Source organism: Stenella coeruleoalba (assembly GCF_951394435.1).
Source record: "Stenella coeruleoalba genome assembly, chromosome: 8".
Taxonomy (NCBI): Eukaryota; Metazoa; Chordata; class Mammalia; order Artiodactyla; family Delphinidae; genus Stenella; species Stenella coeruleoalba.
In genome coordinates, this window is record NC_137154.1 from 13604921 (window position 1) to 13619703 (window position 14783).

At 41.0% G+C, this 14783-nt stretch overlaps 1 protein-coding gene across 7 annotated transcripts in view; it reads right to left on the reverse strand.

Moving 5' to 3' along the window:
• ATG13 (autophagy related 13) overlaps positions 1–14593 on the reverse strand; it is a 46189-nt gene extending 31596 nt beyond the window's left edge. Inside the window, exons 1-2 of one of the 7 annotated variants that reach the window (XM_079928224.1) lie at positions 14173–14593; positions 13700–13812 (exon numbers count right to left, since the gene is read on the reverse strand). The gene's annotated coding sequence lies outside the window, so the exon portion shown is untranslated. The remainder of the gene's footprint in view (positions 1–13699; positions 13813–14172) is intronic. The other 6 variants (XM_079928227.1, XM_079928221.1, XM_079928226.1 and 3 more) reach the window with 6 other exon arrangements.
• Positions 14594–14783: the final 190 nt, after the last annotated feature.

The window sequence follows — 14783 nt, forward strand, 5'->3', positions numbered from 1 at the left end:
AATATTAAAGTAAAAATAAAAAGACCTTTTAAAGGGTTAAACAGCTCAAGGCCCTGAAGCAACACAGCAACAGATCTGAGATAAGAACAGTGCTGGAGGATTGGGCTGCCCCTATCTTACACTGAAGTGGGGAAGTGCTCCCACTACCAGAGCATCTACCAAAGCACAAACATTATAATGGCACAATGACTCTTGTGACTTTTTGTACCACTGGAAGCACTCAAAGGATTATGTAACTAGAGTTAGTTATTGAGCCAAAAAGGGTGGTCTCCACAGAGAAAAAGTTCTCTCAAAGGTATCAGAGCTTATTGTCCCCTTAGGCCTAGGCTATCTATCAAGGATATTAGTTCATCCTTTACAATAGAAATGTAATAGAAAGTTTACTTTTGCTTTGCACTTTGCAAAATTCCTTCTTTGAGTGCTCCAAGGAATATAAACGGAAATTTGGTACAAACATTAAAAACACTGAATTCTTTCTTTTTTTCTGCCCTTTACTACACTAGCCAATTACTGAATCCTTCAAACTTATGCTTATACAAAATCCTTTATATTAGCAGCATTTTCATTTCCATAGATAACCACCTTAATCCAAGTCTCATTCCTTATCTGGAAGAGACTCTCTCGGTTAGTTACTTTACCTTTGAAGAGGATAGGCTATGCCATCCTAAAATATGCCACTTTGGCATAAAGATTATTTTTAGCTGAAGACATTTGAGATTCAACAGATGTAGAAAAGAAATCTTCTCAGAGCTTCCCTTATCTGACTAAAAGCGGAAACTTCTAAGAAATGAGGACTGCCATAAATTCCCATTTCAGGTTGGCTTCTACCCCAGGAGAGAGACCTAACATAAACCTAATATAAATCCCCTATCTGGGGGAGTTTCATAGTCATGAAGAAGATGGAAAGACCATTTGCACCCACACAAGATAAAGTCTGTTATGACAAACTTTCTTATTTCCCATTTGTTCTCCTAAACACCCATTCTTCTTTCCTAAAGAAACTAATTTTTCTTCCTATAAAACCTTTCTCCCCTCTCTTTCTCCTACTGAGTTAGACATTTAAGTCCCAAATTTTTACCACCTCCTTGAGCTATTCATCACTGAGCACTCCTGTGGTATACACTTTGCAGGCATTAATAAACTGTCTTTTCTCTTGCTAATCTATCTTTCGTTGGTTTAATTTGCACGCCCCCATCTGCTGAATCCAAGAGGTTATAGGAAAAGTTTCTTTCCCAACACCTCCTTCTAGATTATACTGTAAACCTCAGGTAAACCACTGAAAGGCTAGTCTAATAAAGCATTATGTCATCATATTGCTCCTACGTGCCAGAACTTTGGGCAGACTCCTCAGTCTGACCTTCAAGAGTCCACATACAAAGTCAGCGGGGAAAATAGGTAAAATGATTTTGCAAAGGTGATCAGAGGCTTGCTGGTACTTTCAGGAAAGATCTTGGTCACTGAAACTAGCAAATAAATGGTGATCCTGGACAAGGATCTAGTCCTTGGATGTACATGCTCAGGAAACTAATTTTATTAGTTCAGTCAAGGTTTGGGGGACTTCACTTACAAGAGACAGTTTACATACCATAAATCCCATTTATTAATTGAGAAATAAAACTGCCAAGTCGATAAAAGAAGCATCAAGTGATCAACATGTTGCCTTTCCTACAAGGAGACCATTTTGGGAAAATAAAATCATATCAACCCACTATTAGCTTCATATATCCTTCTCTACCTCAGGAACAAGCACATTGGAATTCTGCCACCAAGAGTCTAGAGAGGGCCTTCTTAGTTGACAATGAATGTATGTGACTTTCTTTCCTTTAGACTTTACAGACCACTGCCCATATCAGTCATTGTCACCAACATGTTATAACTGCCAAAGACCCTTGATGGAACAGGTTTTAAGAAAATATATCAGCTGCTAGAAGACTAAGCCAAAGTAGGGCTTTTAGGTTACCACTTCGTTTAAGTCAAGGCCACTTTACCTCTCAGCATTCTAGTCTCTCAATTACATAGCAAACTCTTCTGCAAGTGAAATAGGAGGGAAGGAGGCAGGGCACAACCTTTGAAAGAATGACATAGCCTGAGGACATGACGTAAACTGATTAGAACCAAATGGGTCCAAGATGGCAGACAAGTCGACTTCCACTGGACCTTGAGCCTCAGTACACGCTCACATCAGCAAGCTAAATAACACACCCACAGGCGCCAGGACAGTTTCAAGACGGACTATAAGGATCAAAAAGTAGGCAGTGGCCCAATTCCTGGAAATCCCCACCCCTTCCTAAAATAGCTGGAATACTCCTCCCACTCATTAGCCTATGAAATTACCCACTCCTATAAAAACTGACAATCCCATACCCTGGTGCCTCTCTCACCTTCTGAGATGGCCCACGCTTTGTCTGTGGAGCGTGTTTCCCCCAAGGCCGCTCTCACCTTCTGAGATGGCCCACACTCTGTCTATGTGTTTCTCTCTAAATAAATCCACTTCTTACGTATCACTTTGTCTCTCACTGAATTCTTTCTGCTATGAGACATCAAGAAACTGAGCTTCATTAAGTCCTGAAACCATGTGTGTGATCTCAGTTGGAAGACCATGGGTTTTGTCTGGGTTCGAGTTCCGGCACATGGGTTCAAGTGCCAATCTGAGGTGCAAGGTTTCACAAGCATTCAAATCTCATGTCCCTTTCCTGTTAATATGTTGAATAAGCAAGCTCATCAGCGCTACTTATTACCTTATTAAAGTTTTTTGCCTTAGGGACATAAACCAATTACTATGTATGATTTTTGGATATTTACAAAAAGTTCTATGTGGTTCCCACCCACATATATTTGATTCAATTTACCAGAGGTCACCTCTAAAATGGCTTAATTAGGCCAAAAGTATATTTATGAATCATAATGCTCCTAATATTGCTGTCCCTTCAAGCTTCATCAGAATCTATTTCCCCAGACTTGCCACTTGTAGCTTTTCTTGTCTGAGAAATACCTCACTTAATTAAGGCCTTTCTTCAAGGCTTAAGATATTTAACAAATAACAAAAACTATTTACTGGACCTTGATTAGCAATTTCAATTTAGCAACATTCTCTACACATCATTTTCATTAACAGAAGTTCATAACAACAAATAATTCTGTCAGGTTCCCACAGTGTTTAGAACATGTGCAGACTTGTGCCAAACTAAAATGTTTTTAAACAATTATCTGAAAATAGAATGGATAAGCAAAATGTGGTATATACATGCAATGAAATATTATTCCACCTTAAAAAGGAAGGAAATTCTGACACATGCTACAACATGGATGAACTTTGAGGACATTATGCTAAAGTGAAAAGAACTAGTCACAAAAAGACAAATACTGTATGATTCCACTTATATGAGGTACTTAGAGTAGTCAAAATCGTAGAGACAGAAAGTATAATGGTGGTTGCCAGGAGCTGGGGGGAAGAGAGAATGGGGAGTTGCTGTTTAATAGGTAGAGTTTCAGTTTTACAAGATGAAAAGTTATGGGGACAGACGATAGTGAAGGCTGCACAGCAATGTGAATGTATTTAATGCTGCTGAACTGCACACTCAAAAATGGTTAAGATGGTAAAATTCTGTTGCTTGTATTTTAACACACACAGAAAAAGAAAAAAAGATGCCATTACTAAATAAATAAAGTTTCCCATTATTATGTAATGGTTGTAGATAATCACCAACTCCCAAATACTAGACAGAAGATTCTACAACACTGTTCAAGTGCAAATGATACAATCAGGTAAAGGAAAAGTACAGTTATCTGGATAGACAGGTTTTTTAGATCTTTTACTTACTTTCATACTGAAATGCTAATTTTAAATTTTAAAAATACGAGTTCTTCTTAGGCAGACAAAACCCATTTATCTCAACTACTTTCCCAATCCTCAATTAAAAGCACAGAAATATAAAAGCTATAAATAAACCCAGAAGAAGAAATAACAATGAAAGATGTCAACAAAATATTGGGGGGAAAAAGTAAACAGACTGGTAAAGGATAAAGGTTCAATGTTTATTTCTGCTCACTCCTAAAAAAAGGGTGGAGGACTTAAAAAGCATACACACAGACAAGAGATAACAACATCAAAGTTCGGGAAGGTAGAAAGTAGAAGGAATAGATAACTGACTAAGCAGAGCACAGCTGATATCCAAGCCAGCAGCGGGAGAAACCCTAAACAAAGAAAGCTCTTCTGAACCAAAGAACCTAAGAAAGTCTAAGGAATTAGTCACCAGGTAGCTACTAAAGTAGGGTGGCAGATGGGGCTGAAAACAGGAGGATTATTTGAAAGTCCACGGAAGAAGCAGTTAGACCCCACTCTAAGCCCTACACCCACTCCATGACCCCACTCAGACCAGAACTGCCGTTCCTTCCTAACGTTAGAAGGCTGCACATTGGGAGGTCCCCAAATGGTGGAGTAGGAAGACCCTGATCTCACCTCCTCTCACAAAACTTACAATTATGTACACAACAACTATTGAGAAAAAAGACCCTGACCCTAACTGACCCTAACCTACCAGAAAAGATCTTCTACAACTAAAGATATAAAGAAGGAACCACAACAAGATGGGTAAGAGTGGGGAGTCCCAGTACAGTCACAACCCATGCCCCCGGTTGAGGAACCCACAAACATAAGAATAATTACCATTGCAGAGATTCTCCCCAAGGAGCAAGGGGTCTGAGTCCCACACTGGACTAACCAGCCTGGGGGTCCTATGCCAGGAAGACAAGCCCCCAGAATGTTTGGCTTTGAAGGCCTGTGGAGCTTACATCTAGGAGCACCAGAGGGCTGTGGGAAATAGAATGGAATCTCTTAAAGGGCACACAAACTCTCACATGTGCCGGGACCTTTAAGGCAGAAGTAGTAATTTCAAAGGACCCTGGGTCAGAACTACCTGCTAATCTTGAAGAGTCTCCTGGAGAGGCAGAAGGCAACTGGAGTTCACCCTGGGGACATAGATACTTGTGGCAGCCATTTTTGGGAGCCTGTTCTACCACATGGACACTGGTGCAATCACCATTTTGGAATCCTCCCTCTACCACTAGCATGGTGTGTGTGTGTGTGTGCCAAGGGAAGCCCCTGTTCAATGTTCTTGTCTTAAGAGATACAAGTAACTTTTCTCAAGAGTCCAGGGGAAAAGAAAAAAGTAAGAAATCCTGCGTTGTTCTATTATACAGTATGTGATACATACAGAAAGAAGTAAAGCAATGTGGCCAACAGAGAACAATGTATGAATGTAGGTGAAGAGTATATGAAAGTTGGGGCTTCCCTGGTGGCGCAGTGGTTGAGAGTCCGCCTGCCGATGCAGGGGACACGGGTTCGTGCCCCGGTCCGGGAAGATCCCACATACCGCGGAGCAGCTGGGCCTGTGAGCCATGGCTGTTGAGCCTGCGTGTCCGGAGCCTGTGCTCCGCAACGGGAGAGGCCACAACAGTGAGAGGCCCGCATACCACAAAAAAAAAAAAAAAAAAAAGGAGTATATGAAAGTTCACTTTAATATTCTTACAATTTTTCTGTATATCTTACATTTTTCAAAAAAAATCTAACAAACAAAATCCATCCTCATCAAATGGTCTATAGCAGGGTAAAGTTCTTAACTAACTTTCACCCAGCATAAAAGTTTTCTATCTCCTTGTAGACCTATTTCAAATACAGTTTTTCAAACATCTGAATGACTGCTCTAGCTATACTTCCAAGTTCCCATCACAGGATATCCTTGCCTTGAGAGTGAAGGAGACAAGGAGTTCAATGCACTGCGCCATGTCAGATATGAGTTTCAAAACTCGGAGGACATCCAACAACAATGTGGACTAAACTAATGTTATCAGTCACACCCCACCCCTGCCCACTACAGATACATAAAAATGCAAATAAGATATGACAATAAAAAGGTTTTGATACGCAGCTAAACCAGAAAGATTGAAAAATCCCAGGTTCCAGAAAAAAAGGTAAGTTAAAGCCATAGATATAAGGGAAAATTGATGCCAGGGAGCTGAGGTTTATGGAGAGCAAGGTCAGATTCTTATAATGAACACATGAGAACAAGAGTGGGGTGTGAGGGAATCATACCTCAAGCTTACGGGCAGGTAGAAACCTCCCCTGCAGAAAACCCCAGAGCCAAGTGCTCCTTGATCAGAGGCCAGAAGAATCCTAGAGAAGCAATGAAGAGCTTTGCCATCTATCATGGCAAGGTTGGGAGGTGGGGAAGTTACTCTCAAACCTTCAAAAGAATACATCAGTAAGGTACACAGATATAAGATCCAAAATTACACTACCTACATGGATGGTAAGGAAACAAAAAGCCAAGAAATTAACCTAAAAACTTGTCCAAAACCACTGAAACTCCTAGAAACAGGCAGAAGGAAGCCTGAAGGAGGCCTGAGAGAAGCTTTCACAGACTTGGATCATCAACAGCCTACTGCCAGGCCATTCATAACCCTTCCTTCCAACTTTTAGCTAGATGAACTCAGAATTTAAAAATCTGCAGATTGCACATGGAAATAAAACACCAAGAACTCAAAAGAACAAGACAATGTGAGAGACTACACATCTGAGATAGGAGACTGGGCAAGCTAAGAAGAAATACGCTTATTTATGAACTTGTTAAACACGTTGACTTAGAATGTTAAGGCAGTAGGTTAAAATTTTTTAAAGAATCACTTTATATAGTTTTTCTTAACAGAGTTATAATTCACATACCATAAAATTTACCATTTTAAAGTGTACAATTCAGTGCTTTTTAGTATATTCACAAGGATGTGCAACCATCACCACATTTTTATCACATTGAAAAGAAATCCCACATCTGTTATCCATCACTCCCCTTCCCCTTCTCCCTGTCCTTGGCAACTACTAGTAGGCTTTATTGCTATGGACTTGCTTATTCTGGAAGTTTCACATAAAGGAAATCCTATGTCACCTTTTTGTGACTTGCTTCCTTCACTTAGCATGTTTTCAAGGTTCACTCTGTATTTTAGCATGTGTCAGTACTTCATTCCTTTTTATGGCTGAATAATATTCCACTGAATTGGCAGACTACATTTTGTTAATTGACTCATCAAGTGATGGACGTCTAAGTTGTCTCCACTTTTTGGCTACTGTGAATAATATTCCTGAGAACACTCATGGGTAAGTTTTGGTGTTAACATATGATTCTCTTGGGTATATACCTACAAATGAAATTGCTGGATCATATGGTGATTCAACATTTAATTTTTTTGAGGAACTGCCAAACTGTTTTCCAAGGCAGCCATGCCATTTTACATTTGGTAATGGCTTAATTTTAAGATTAGGGTATATAATGAGTACGGAGATGACAGACATTATGAATGGGTCTTTTTTTTTTCTTTTTTCTCCAAGTATTTCCTTGTTACTCCTTTCCCTTTTAATCCATAATATACAACCCAGATAAATAGGCTATTGCTGTATTCTTTAAGGTTTTTTTTTAATTTACAAAAACAATGGATAGTTCTTCTCTCAGAAGACAAATGTAGTTGTAATTTGTATGACTTCAAGCTAATTTTAAAAAGTTTTTATTATGAAAAATTTTACACATCACTCCGCTTCAACAGTGTAGAATAAGGTCTGCCCTTAGCCTCTGCCAGAAACGCAGGTAATTTCTCCCTGGAAGAAAATAATGTTGTCCTAACCCATAAATTATCTCTATAATTTTTCATATACAATTTCTGGCACATGTTAAAGTAAACCAGGCACTCAAGGAGACAAACACAAATGATCAAAATCCAAAAGATATTAGAAACACATTAACAGTTATCAGACACAGACCTTAAAATTACTATGCTTAATATGTTCAATTAAATGAAGCACAAAATTGAGAATTTGGACAGAGAACAAAAATGTACAAAAAGTAGGTAAGTATGATCCAGCCAGATTAGTAGGGAAACATAAAAGTGAGCAAAAGAGAATAACAGTAGATTATAGTAGGGAGTCAATGCAGATTCTTCTATAGGTAAAAATTTAGGGACATTAATCTGAATATAGAGAGGGGGAGATGAAATAAAGGGATTAGAGGCAGGAAGACCAGCTAGGAAGCCATTTCAGTAATCCAGATGAGAGTTGGTGATAGCACTGGATTAAGGTGAGGCAGTCAATAAAGGAAGGAAAGAGCAAATAATTTCAAAGAAACAACTGAATATTTTGGCAAGAGATTATACAAAAATGACCCCAGATAATACCTCCAGCCCCTAAAACTGGGAAAAGTTAATTAACATCAATTACTGAAAAAATAATTATGCTTTCCAATTTTTAACAGTTTTTAAATGTTCTGGATTCAGGCTTAAAAGCTCAGTATGGCAAATCAGGAACAGTTAATAAGAAAAAACGGTTAAGGGAGTTCCCAGCGGTCCAATGGTTAGGACTCTGCGATTCCACTGCAGGGGGCACGGGTTCAATCCCTGATCAGGAACTGAGATCCCGAAAGTTGGGTGGTGCAGCCATAAAACAACCCCACCCCCCAAAAAAAACCAGTTAGGTACAAGTTCAAAGGTAAAGAGAACAAAACTGTAATTTCCCCACTTTCTAGGCATCAGAATTAGTAAATCATAAAGATCTTTTTTTCCATTTAGAAAGTTCTTTGTAGACAAATGAGAAACAGAATGGAAAAGTTTAAACAACTGAAATAGTCTTCTACCAAAACAGTTACAAAGAAAGTCTGAAAATAAAGAAGAAAGCAGAGATACACTCACTTGGGAGGGAGGGGGGAAAGAGGAAGAAAAAAGAAAGAGGGCTTCCCTGGTGGCACAGTGGTTGAGTCTGCCTGCCGATGCAGGGGACACGGGTTCGTGCCCCAGTCCGGGAAGATCCCACATGCCGTGGAGCGGCTGGGCCTGTGTGTCCGGAGCCTGTGCTCCGCAAAAAAAAAAAAAAGAAAAAAAAAAAAAGAAAGAAAGACAGAAAAGAAAAATAAAGCAGGGCCTTCCCTGGTGGCGCAGTGGTTAAGAATCCGCCTGCCAATACAGGGGACACAGGGTCGAGCCCTGGTCTGGGAAGATCCCGCATGCCATGGAGCAGCTAAGCCCATGCACCACAACTTCTGAGCCTGCGCTCTCGAGCCTGCGAGCCACAAATACTGAAGCCCACGTGCCACAACTGCTGAAGCCTGCGCGCATAGCGCCTGTGCTACGCAACAAGAGAAGCCACCACAATGAGAAGCCCGCTCACTGCAACGAAGAGTAGCCCCCGCTCGCAGCAACTAGAGAAAGCCCGCGCGCAATGAAGACCCGACGCAGCCAAAAATAAAATAAATACATTTAAAAAAAAGAAAAAGAAAGCAGAAGTGTCGATATTTATGACACTTCCAGACCAGAAGCGATGAAATGAGATTAAAAGGGACATTCAGTAACGATAATCTCTGAAAATATGATAGCCATAAACCTTTACATGTTAGCAATATAACAATAAAATACATAAAGCAAAAATTCCTAGAGATACTAGGAGAGCTTGATAAAACCAAAACTATACCTGAAGATTCAACATACCTCTTTGATATATCAAGTAGATATAAAAAATTTTTGAGGATCTGAATAATAAAAACAAGTCATTCATATATATATACACATATATATGGTGGCATATAGTGCGAGTCACTCAATCTTTCTGTACTTCAGATTCCTTTCTCATAGGGTTGTGGTGAGGATTAAATGAGATAGGTCCTGTAAAGAGTACTTGCCACATATGAGATCCTCAATAAAGCTCTTAGTTATCTAACTCTACCTTTCACATTATTCTCTTAGGTTCAAGGGACACCACAAACTGATCATGTTCTTGACCATTAAAAAACTTTTTTTCCAAGATGTTATTGCCCATAATTCAATAAACTAGAAACATAATAAAAAGTTAACCGTGTATACGCTAGGAAGCTTTTTATAATAAACATTGAAATAAAAACCAGTTACAAATGATCTAGAAATTAACAAAATGAAGAATATTTGACAACAAATGAGACACAGCAAAAGAAAAATTCAGAGGAAAACTTATAGTCTTTATAATTAAAAAAAAATCTCAAATAAGTATGCAATTTAAGAAACCAGGAAGTAAAGTAAATCAAAAGAAAATGGGAAGTGGGAATAAAGATAAAAGACAAAAGCTGTGTTTGATTAACTAAGGAACAATTTAAAAACCAGTCTAAAGAATACATAAGGCCAATATCCGATTTCTTGAAAATTCCAACAGAAGTAGATTAAAGCATAAAAACACCCTTAAGCTTATATTTAAAACAGGGCATTTAAACCTCCACAAGTATTTCTCTACATAATCTCTCCTAATGACATAATAGCTCTGGGCAATACAGGAGGAAGGTGAGGGTGGCGACAAACCACCCTGGAAAGAATAATATGATTTTTAACTCTATTTCTTTCATATTTGCATGAATCAAAAGTCAAGAGTGAAAACTGTATTTTCCAAAATAAGAATACTGGGTTATCACTTCTATACATTCTTTATTTACCTTTATTTTTACTAAGATACTGTTGACAGACTGTGCATGTTGAGTTGTTTTTCTATGTAGTGGTGACTCACAATCTTCTCCCTTCTCTTGTAACCAAGGGCATATGGGGGACACCACCAGGGCAAAAGCAAATTTCTTGTGCCACCTATACTGGTATTTAGAGGCTTTCTCTAACAAACTGGCTCACATTTACTCTACAGTTAAAAACAATTATTTAAAATTAATTTTACATCCTCTTAAGGGATTTAAAATCTTTTTAAAGATTCAAAACTAATTTTACATCCCTTTAAGGATTTTAAATCGTTTTAAGATTTAAAACCCAAACTTCAAGTTGTTGTTTTTTTTTTTTGGTGAGGGGTGGGGCGTGCACCACTTGGCATGCAGGATCATAGTTCCCTGACCAGGGATCAAACCCGTGACCCTCTGCGGTGGAAGCGTGGAGTCTTAACCACTGGACTTTGAGGAATTCCCAAGAAAAGTTTCTTTTTCCCCTTGGTCATAGAGGTCTAGTTAGCCTCCTCTGCATTCTCCCTTTGCATACACTGCCTTTATCCTGTCAGGGACTACCTGCAGTTTTTTGGTTTTTTTTTTTTTTTTTTTGCTGTACGCGCGGGCCTCTCGCTGCTGCGGCCCCTCCCGTTGCAGAGTACAGGCTCCAGACGCACAGGCCCAGTGGCCACGGCCCGCGGGCCCAGCCGCTCCGCAGCACGTGGGATCCTCCCGGCCCTGCACCGGCAGGCGGACTCCCAACCACTGCGCCACCAGGGAAGACCTACCTGCAGTTTTTACTGCTCTCCACAATTTGACAAAGAGGAGGCAAGGACCAGTAACCCCGTGCACCCTCTCTTGTATTAAATCCATGCATGAAAAAATGAGGCCCTATGGAAATTTATTTTACTCAACACCCCAAGTTGGAAATTACTTCTAAATTATCCACATATAAAGTTTAGGCAAGCTTTTCCCAAGAATAAACTTTGAGTAAAGTATACATATTTTAAGACTCTAAAGTCAACATACAAGGCAAAAAAATCTTAAGCAATACAGTAGTTCAAATATTAGCTGAATAGCCTGCATTTCTTACTCAGTGAGTTTCTATACTTTTCTTCCATTAAAAAATAAAACCAGGGACTTCCCTGGTGGTCCAGTGGTTAAGATTCCTCGCTCCCAATGCAGGGGGCCTGGGTTCGATCCCTGGTCAGAGAACTAGATCGTGCATGCTGCAACTAAAGATCCTGCAGGCGGCAATGAAGATCCTGCGTGCTGCAGCTAATACCCAGTGCAGCCAAATAAATACAATTTTTTTTAATTTTTAATATTCATTTTTGGCTGTGTTGGGTCTTTGTTGCTGCGCGTGGTCTATCTATTGTTGTGGTGAGCGGGAGCTACTCTTCATTGCGGTGCGCGGGCTTCTCACTGCAGTGGCTTCTCTTGTTGTGGAGCACGGGCTCTAGGCACGCGGGCTTCAGTAGTTGCAGCATGCAGGCTCAGTAGTTGTGGCTCATGGGCTCTAGAGCACAGGCTCACTAGTTGTGACACATGGGCTTAGTTGCTCCACGGCATGTGGGATCTTCCCGGACCAGGGATCAAACCCATGTCCCCTGCATTGGCAGGCGAATTCTTAACCACTGCGTCACCAGGGAAGTCCCATAAATAAATATTTTTTTAAATAAATAAAAACAGGGCTTCCCTGGTGGCGCAGTGGTTGAGAGTCCGCCTGCCGATGCAGGGGACACGGGTTCGTGCCCTGGTCCAGGAAGATCCCACATGCCACAGAGCAGCTGGGCTCGTGAGCCATGGCCGCTGAGCCTGCGTGTCCGGAGCCTGTGCTCCGCAACGGGAGAGGCCACAACAGTGAGGGGCCCGCGTACCAAAAAAATAATTTTAAAAAACCAAAACCCAAAAAACTTAATTTGAATAATAAAGGGTCATAGAGTGAGGAATGCAGTGCTCCAACCACAGTGTTATTTTCATCTCTTCTATAATAATGTAAAAAGTGTTTAAAAGTAAAAGTTTTAGGGATTTCCAAGCATTACTAAGATTAAATAAGTTCCCTCCAGATAAAAATTCCAAAATAACTAACTTCCACTCCCAATGGAACAAAATGTAATTGCAGAGCTTTGGTAATGAACCTTATCAAGTGACAGCAATAAGTTCTATAGTGGTTGCACTTTCTGGTTAGTCAAAATTATCTTTGAAAACTCACTCATGTAGTAGGACTCATGTCTTTGGAAGCTCAATGTTAATGTCTTAGGCTTCTTTTTGCATTTAGGCTATGGACACCCTGCTCTGAGTCATGGAGGTCATAAGCTGATGCAGCTGGGTGGATGCAAGCAGGAAAGACAATGGAAAAAAGGAGATTTCTTGCCCCCACCTCCATACGGTACAATTCCAGTACGCGTATATGGCCGGACTGAATTGTGTCCAGCTGATTTTTAGTCCTTAAATAAAACAATATAATTTGGAGTATTTAGTAGCTGAAGATCTGCAGTTTTTGATCTGCAGTTTCCACTTGAGGGAAAAAAAATACAAATAATAAGAACTGTTAGGTGTAAGTAAAGAAATAGCAATTTGTATGAAATGTAAATCTCAAAAGTTGCCATAGCCGTCTTAACTTCTGACCCAAAGGGGTACAATTTGAAAATGCACTACATGCATTTTACTACACAGGTCAATACATACGACCTTTGCTTCATCACTTATTCATCATCCCCTGGGTATGAAAAATATTAACTCAGGATTCCCTTCCACAAGCACTTACAAGACTTCTGCTCGGCTGAAAAATGGAGTTGAAAGAAACAAACAAAAACATATAACTTAATTGGAGCCATGATAGCCACACATGAAAGGACTAACACATAAAACAACACACAATAACCTGGAGTTAATTTAGTGTAAAGAAAGGACCTGTTGTTTCTTATTATTGCACATCTCCCATTGAAGGTGTTCAATAAATTATACCACCTTAGGAGATGACTTTTAAAGTAAGTGTAATGAAAAAATAGGCACTTTTGTTCTTTAAATATTCGTTCATTCACATCCATTCCCCCGCCCTCCACCCCTCTCTCTCTGGCTGTGGGATGGCCAGAGAGGAAGGAACACTAAAAGTGAAACGCTCCACTGAATTGACCAGAAAAACTTGGTAAATAACTGAGTGAGAAAGTGAAAACTGAGATGAGTTAGTGATGAATCCAAGAAGGTGCTTAGCCACTTACCCAGAGATTTACTTAATGAGAATGGATCGCAGGTTTCCACAGGTCATTCCACTGCCAGTAAGAGAGTCGTGAACCTTGGGTCCCTTTTTGCACTAGTCAACAGTCACCCTCACCTACACGCGGAGTACATATTTGGCACTCAACAAATCTTGATTGAATGAAAACCTATCTCATTCATACTGGTACCCAACCACAGAGTTATGGGCCCACAAATTCCTTCCAAAATGCCTTTAACCCAAAGAGCTGAGAAAGCAGAGTCGAAAGCTCTGGGCATCTCTGTAAGGACTGGAAATGATCAAGGGCCAATGAAGCCTACAGTAACCCGACTTCCCAAAGAAAGCTTAGGGGACTGACCTACAGCTAATAGGCTTCGGCTTCGCCAGGACGTACCCGACAGGCCGCAGGCCGCAGGTCCACAGCCTCCCACCCGGGGGCGCTGAGAGATCCGGGGGTATCCCCCCTAAAGTTAGTACCTGTGAAGCTGCGACACAGAGAGTGGCTCGGGGCTCTCATTACGGAGGCCGGGGCCTGGGGCCGGCCAGCTGCGCCTCCTGGCTGAGAGCTCCGCGCTCCGGAGCTGCACTGACAGCACGGGTCGCAGATAATACCTCACGCCTCAGGAGCCTCGTGGCTCGCAGGCCCCGGGAGTTTCGTTCCCAAGACTGCGCGAGTTGTCGCACTCACGTCTACAGGCGCTCTTCAGGGCTTCCCTCACAGCTCAAGTGATCACTCCTGCCTTCAGCCCAGCAGCCGGTCGCTTCCCGGCGCCGCCATCGTTACTGTTTGTTTTCATCCGCTTCGGTGACGGCGGTGGGAGGAAGAGGGCTATGGGGGAAATACAGCTATCTAACCTCAGCCGCCCTTTCGGCACAGTATGGATGACCTACTTAATCTCTTTCCTGTTTGACGTTCCCATAAAAACTGGTTTCCTTACCATGTAAGTCCGATTCACCAATCTCTTCAAGCGTCTCAGAAAACAAAGGCGTAAAGAGGCGGTCTTTGAAAGAGCGTGAACCTTTGGGCCGTGTGTGGAATGTGCGCCGGCGAATCGCAGGTTGCGGCGGCAGCGGCAGTGAGGACATGG